This window comes from Miscanthus floridulus, chromosome 9, assembly GCF_019320115.1.
Source record: "Miscanthus floridulus cultivar M001 chromosome 9, ASM1932011v1, whole genome shotgun sequence".
In the NCBI taxonomy this organism is placed as follows: Eukaryota; Viridiplantae; Streptophyta; class Magnoliopsida; order Poales; family Poaceae; genus Miscanthus; species Miscanthus floridulus.
The window spans coordinates 115,278,710-115,285,173 of NC_089588.1; the positions used below are offsets into that span (position 1 = coordinate 115,278,710).

Sequence of the window (6,464 nt, forward strand, 5' to 3'; positions counted from 1 at the left end):
CACAAGTGACTTTGGGTGCAGTGGTAAGGGTTGTAATGCGCGAGGCTTGAGATGCTGAGTTTGAATCCTGGGGATCGCATATGCATAGATTTCTCGTGAAAATTTGAAAATGGTAGAAAATGCTAGGAACTGTGCCGTTGCCTCCTTGGATAAAAAGTTTTTTTGTTATTTTTTAGCCCGATTTGCAATTTTAGAAAATCATTTAAAGTGGCAGTTCTCTTATGATAATAGCCGGTGTAAATCGAGTTTTAGTGGTGTAAATATTTAAAGTGGCAGTTATCTAGAAGACCCCTGTGAAGTTCGTGATTTTTATTGGTCTTTTACACTGGCAATTTGTAAAAACACCAGTGAAAATAGGTTCAGAACCGCCAGTAATGTCCTGTGTACTAGTGTTAGTTGCATTCTTGTAAAAGTGGTGAGCATATGGCATTTTCTATTTATTGCATTTAAGCTATATGCTCAGCTATTAAGATAGATGTAATATGAAGTTTGTTCTTGAATGTATGTTCCAAGTCCCATAACGTGCATGTTTGTACTTGAATGCAATATGAAGCTTCAATGGCGATTGCTATGCTGAACTAGCGCTTCTCTTTAGCCCTGTTTGGAACTGATTAAAATTAGATTCTCTATCGTCTACCGCAACCATGGAACAAAAGCCTGCCAAACGTCCTGCGGTCGCCTCGATTCTTCTGACCGCCGCCACTCTCTCATCCACCGCAGGTATGAACTGCAACCTCGATATTCTTCACACCGCGGCTCGTCCACCACACCACGCGGTAGGGATGAAAACGGATCGGATACGGACGGATATCACCGATATTACATTTGTTTTTATATTTCTGTCCGGATTTGGATTCGAATACGGATAGTGTCAACTATGTCGGATAGGATACGATTGGATATCGACATCATAAATATGCGATTTGAGTATTCGGATACGGATACGGTATCGGATGTTGGATATCCGGACTCGGATACGGACATCTCAACCCCTCTAAACGGATTCGGTTTCGAATACGGTCGGAAAATATCCGTACCGTTTTCATCCCTACCGCGCGGTCACCCACCTCGGTTCCAAACAGGATCTTTGTATTGACGTTAAAAAATTTACCTCCCGTTGCAACGCATGGGCATGATTCTCTATCTCCCACAACTAAAAAGAACAAAGCATGGATACTTTTTGGTGCGACATTCCAACGTGGGCCCATAGTCTTGCCAGCTGTGTTCCCGCAGCCTTGCCTCGTCGGTCTGCCTCCTTGCGATCCAGTCTCCCTCCGCCACGCGACAATCACGGGCAAGATCTCATGCAAAAGAACCGAAGTTCATTGCCTTGCATGCCTGTGAGCCAATGGTGTGCATGCAAGATCAAGAAGGAAACTACTATTTTGATTGATTGATTTATCCGGTCAATCCTGCCATCAGCGCCCTCAGGAATCACGCAAGGATTACATCACGCGACGATCATCTCGCACTGCCAGTTAAGCAACCGTCCTCCCTATGCACACCGCATGTCCTCACCCTCATGCGCAGTGCCCTCGCACTTGCCCTTGCGCACCGCCCTCACCTCCTCGTCACTCGTCCTCGACGTTGCCTGTCGCACACGCCGTCGCCTTGTCCGCGCCGACCCGCTTCCTCGTCCTCAACGCCGCCGGGCTTGACTTCCTCCTCGCCGCTATAGTGGAGAGGCAACATCAACAGATCGTGCACCGCCTATGTTTCAATCCAGGTTTTCCCTCCCTTCCTACTATTCGTGATCTGTTGAAACCATACTGTTCATCTTCCTGGTCGGGTTCAAGGCAGAAGGCACACGGGTGGTTCAGAAGAAGTTTCGTTGTCGAATACAATAGATGGTCCTTGGGTCATTTGACCATCTTTGTTGCTGTTTTAGAAGAGCGTTAAAAATAGCTAATTTAAATTCTCTCCACCAGCTGTCATAGTATATTACTGTACTTGAAATTTTGTTGTATTTGCCTTTATAGTGTATTGATCAGCAGCGCACAGGCGGATTGATCATATGGAGGTCTTGAAGTGTAATGGTGGATTACTGAGGGAGCAATGCAAAGGCCTCTGAAATCTCAAACTCTGAAAGGTGCCTCATGCCCAGTGAAGGGGGGAGATGGTCCGTTCTTCCTCCTAGATGCCTCCACCAGGCCTGTTTGCCTCATGTACTGCTTGTGGAATTGTCCACGTATTCTTTTTGTCCTATGCATCAGTTGCCACGGATCCCATTCTGACATTTTGATGGCACATCCTGTTATAGAATTAATTTGCTCAATATAAGTATACAATTTATAGATTAAAAAAAGCAATCGAGTGTAGGGGTGATATTTTGGCGTTGGCATGATAACCGTGATATTCTAATAGAAAATGGTTTGTGACTATATGTTTACATAATATGACTTGCATCTACTACATCTTTTTTTGTTTGGAAAATAACATGAACGATGAAATAAATTGAAGTCCTAACGTATAATATTTGCAGGCTATGGAAATAATTTGTTTCCTATGAACTCCTGGAAAATGAAGTAGACCGATGGTAGAAAAAAATATTGCCTGATCTGGACTGAGATTCTATGTACTATCCGGTAGTTTAATGTGGACTATATCAGGCACAAAACTTGTATCATCTTGGCATTACTTCTGAATGCCTAAATCAGATTTTTCTTAATTTGGCGTTGTAATACCCTAGAATTTATAAAAAAATAATATGCTGGCTGAGTAGAGTAAAGAGAAGAAAAAAATAACTTTTTGAACCATAAGTCGTATGGACAATCAGAGACCGTGGTTCTGTAGATCTTGCCGAAACGAATCCGTTTGATTACCAACATGTTTTGTTTGGAGGTCCGATGAATTTGGGACAAGCTGTTAAATTTGGGACATGCAAAATAGATTTGTGACATCTTGATTTTAGATTGGCTACTAGACGTTTGGTGGTATTATTTGTCCCATTGCAACGCACGGTCACTCAACTAACTTAGAGTCATCGTCGCTTGTAATAATAATATCTATGATTTAACTATTTCTATATATTGCTGATGCTGGATCTTGACACAAACACTTAAGTGGATAACCTATTCTACAATATATGTCTGCGTGGAATAGATAAAGTCACACATATTTATACGGTGAGCACAACATACTTTATTTTAAGGTTTTCAGAGAGATTTTTTAAGACACGCAGTATTACCCATACGGTGGGACTAATATTTACATATATACTCTAACCTGTGTATAGGATGGTATGGAGATACGGCGGAACTTATTCGTGCATTTATTGATGCATGAAAGAAATGAATATCAGAGATTTGTTCCTGCCAATATAAAAAACATTATCTTAGCCACATCATATAAATGTCTATACAATAGGGTTTTGTGAGCCTACGATGCCGTGCTCTACGTGATTGTGTTAATTTCACAAATTTTGCTTTTTGGATTAAATGTCACTTTAACATTGGTATTTAATTTTATAGTATTATTATCTTATCGTGCGATCCGTGTGTTTCTAGTATAAAATGTTAGCTATCCCGTAGCAACGCACGGGCACGAACATATAATATCTAAAAGCTTCTATGTACGGTGCGGACTGTAATCATATATATAGGAGTATATATCTTGGAAAATAAAATAATTCCCACTGCTGCCTGAGCACGCAGATGGTTCGTGAGGGCGAGAAACATGACGGCGGTTATTCCCAGAAAAAGAAACATGACGGCGGCGTGTCTCTGCCGGAGGACATCGTCTTCGATGTGGTCGCCTTGGTGCCGGCGAAGGCCCTCTGCCGGTTCCGGTGCGTGTGCAAGGCCTGGCGCGCCCTCATCTCCGACCCGGCCTTCGTCGCCGTGCAGAGGTCCCACGCCAGTCCATACGTCGTCGGCGTTTTCTATGGGGCCTGGTGGCCGACGAAGGTGCGGGTGATGGACATGGAAGGCAACGTCATCAGGGTGTTCGAGGTGCGAGTGCTGGACAAGCACGACGGCACTAATGTCTTGGGAGTGCTGCAGCAGGCCACCACGCGGATCGACCTCATCTGTGCCAATAATGCCTACATCGATCCGGCTGCCGGGCGTGCGTGGACTATCGGCATGGACAATCGCCTCGAAGATGCTTTACCGTCCCAGATCTGCAAGGTTGCTACGATCGTGGAGGGCGGCGCACAGCCACTGACATGGAGGCAAAGGTCGGCCCCCCCTTTCCTTACCACCTGGCACTCTAAAAAAAAGGGCAAAGGTCAATGGCATCGTCTACTTCATGCCTCGCCTCGGCCTCAACGAGCATTATGCAGTTGGGAATTCAGGCTCCAACCGCATAGCAGCCTTCGACCTCGAGGGCGAAGAGTGGAAGATAATCAATGGCCCGACATTCGGGGTCAAAGCCGAAACATGGCAAGTTACCCTTACCAAGCTCAAAGGAACCTTGGGTGTGGTTCATTGTCTACGCAATGATGACCACAGCTATGCCAACATATGGCTTTTGATTGATTTGAACAAAAGTGTTTGGGTCAAGGAGTATACCATACAGATGCCCAGAACGTGGGGATTGACTAAGCAATTGGGGGCCTTGGATGATGGCAGAGTATTATTGCTGGTGAGCGAGGAAAACAAGGTCAGCTATCAACGTCGAGTTTTTCTTGTGTTCTACAACCCTAGCACAAAGACGTTTACAAAGTACATGGACACAGCAAGTGATACATTGGTCTTGTACACTGGAAGCCTCCTATCATGACAAATAACCGTAGAAACCACATGGAAGGAATCAAATATATGTAAGAACCATATTTGTGTGTGCAATGAGTTAATCATTCAGTGTGGACCAAGTCCGATGATATATAGAACTAATGTGTGATAAAGGAAAGTTTTGTTAAATTCAGTGTGCACCAGCTCGGCTTCCTGTTGGTGCTGAAGGTCCACGTTGAACATAGCAGGCGCTGCACTTCCCTCCGCAAGGCATCTACCTCCTCTACGCTCTCCTCCTGGTCAGTCAGATTCCTTGGTGCTCATGACCCACCTCACGAGCAAAGGCACAGGCACAAGCACATCAACATGCCTCCTCAACCCACCTCCTCGTTGCTGCCATTGAGGCGGCACATTGCAGATTACAGATAACAAGGTTCAATGCACACTGAACGAGAATTCGTGGATGAATGCGGTGAGATGTGTAGAGCGGCATTACTCCCTTTTGTAATCCATGCAGGCGGCCGCACGCCAGATGTTCCACGAGAATCTGACCGAGCGAGTCGTGAGGGACTTCCCTTCCTGCTTTTGTGAGAGCGGCGTCCAGATCGTAGACGCGCTCATTATCATCGGCGTTCGCCGCCGGCAAGGGCGTGACACGTGGGAAGGAGCCGCCGAACGCAGGACACCACACGCGGGAAGGAGCTGCCGACCGCGGGGAAACTGCGATGGCGAGCGATGCTGGCTATCCAAATATCGCAAGCGAAATTTTCGGGATGGCGAGCGACTAAATTTGAAGAGCAGTTTAGCCAATCTGTTGGAGACGTTTTTTTTAATAATAGCCATATTTAGCTTTACAAAACAAATTAGATGATCTCTAGGAGATGCTCTAATATGATTATCTCCGGCACATATGGCATCGCTTTTTTAGCTGTAGCCTAACAAATTGAGACTCCAGTATGGGGATGCAAGTGGGCTAGCCCACAAACCCGTATATAGACTTAGTTGCCGCTGGGAACTCACTCGCTATTCTCCCGCATGTGAGCCTGACCCGCAGCTATAGGACATGTGCTTCTTCGGTTTTAATGTTGCCATGCTTCAAAATTTCATTCATTTTCTCCTCTTTTAAAAACTGAAAAGATGACTACATCGTATTTCTAAAGTCAATCCAAATTTAATGTTGATAGAATAAATGATGAAGAACTCATTTTAATTGGACTTATACCTCAAAATCACTTGTAGATTTTAAATTAAAATTCATCTGCTTTTTAGATTATTGGAACTTCTAAACCATTCACATTTGGTCGTATATGCCTACTTCATTCCCTGACCGGCAAAACCAGGTATTCTATCTGTTCACGATGGGTTGCCTGCAAAACCAGGTCTTCCCTGACCTCCAAAATGTTTATGTACCCCATGGTGGTTTTGTCTCGCTGGCACAATTAGGACCACATGTGGCAAAAGAATATGTTTTCCACACTTGTCAACAATGCAATTATCCTATGTTTTACAGGTGGCATGAAAACGTGATATGCTACATAATATACACAGCTTAGATGCCATAGTGCATATTAGAGCCATTTGGTGGGGTGAATTTTCTACGGTAGATTTAAAAAGGATGTCATAAACGGTTATGTAGTAAAGTCTAAAAACATAAATTGAGTGGAAGACAAGATTAATTATTTTTGAACATTTACATAGTCAATGCATAGGCAATGCATTGCTTTTCTACTTACCTACACAAAAATGAGTAGGAGCAACATCAATTGCCAATAACAAGATCTAGGCCTTCAG

The 6,464-nt window shown here is 44.2% G+C and overlaps 1 long non-coding RNA gene across 1 annotated transcript; it reads left to right on the forward strand.

Annotated features, from left to right (window-relative positions):
- Positions 1–1,450: 1,450 nt before the first annotated feature.
- LOC136482720 (uncharacterized) lies at positions 1,451–2,381 on the forward strand. The gene is made up of 2 exons (XR_010765175.1): positions 1,451–1,726; positions 1,980–2,381. It is a non-coding gene; the product is annotated as an uncharacterized lncRNA (long non-coding RNA).
- The last annotated feature ends 4,083 nt before the right edge of the window (positions 2,382–6,464 follow it).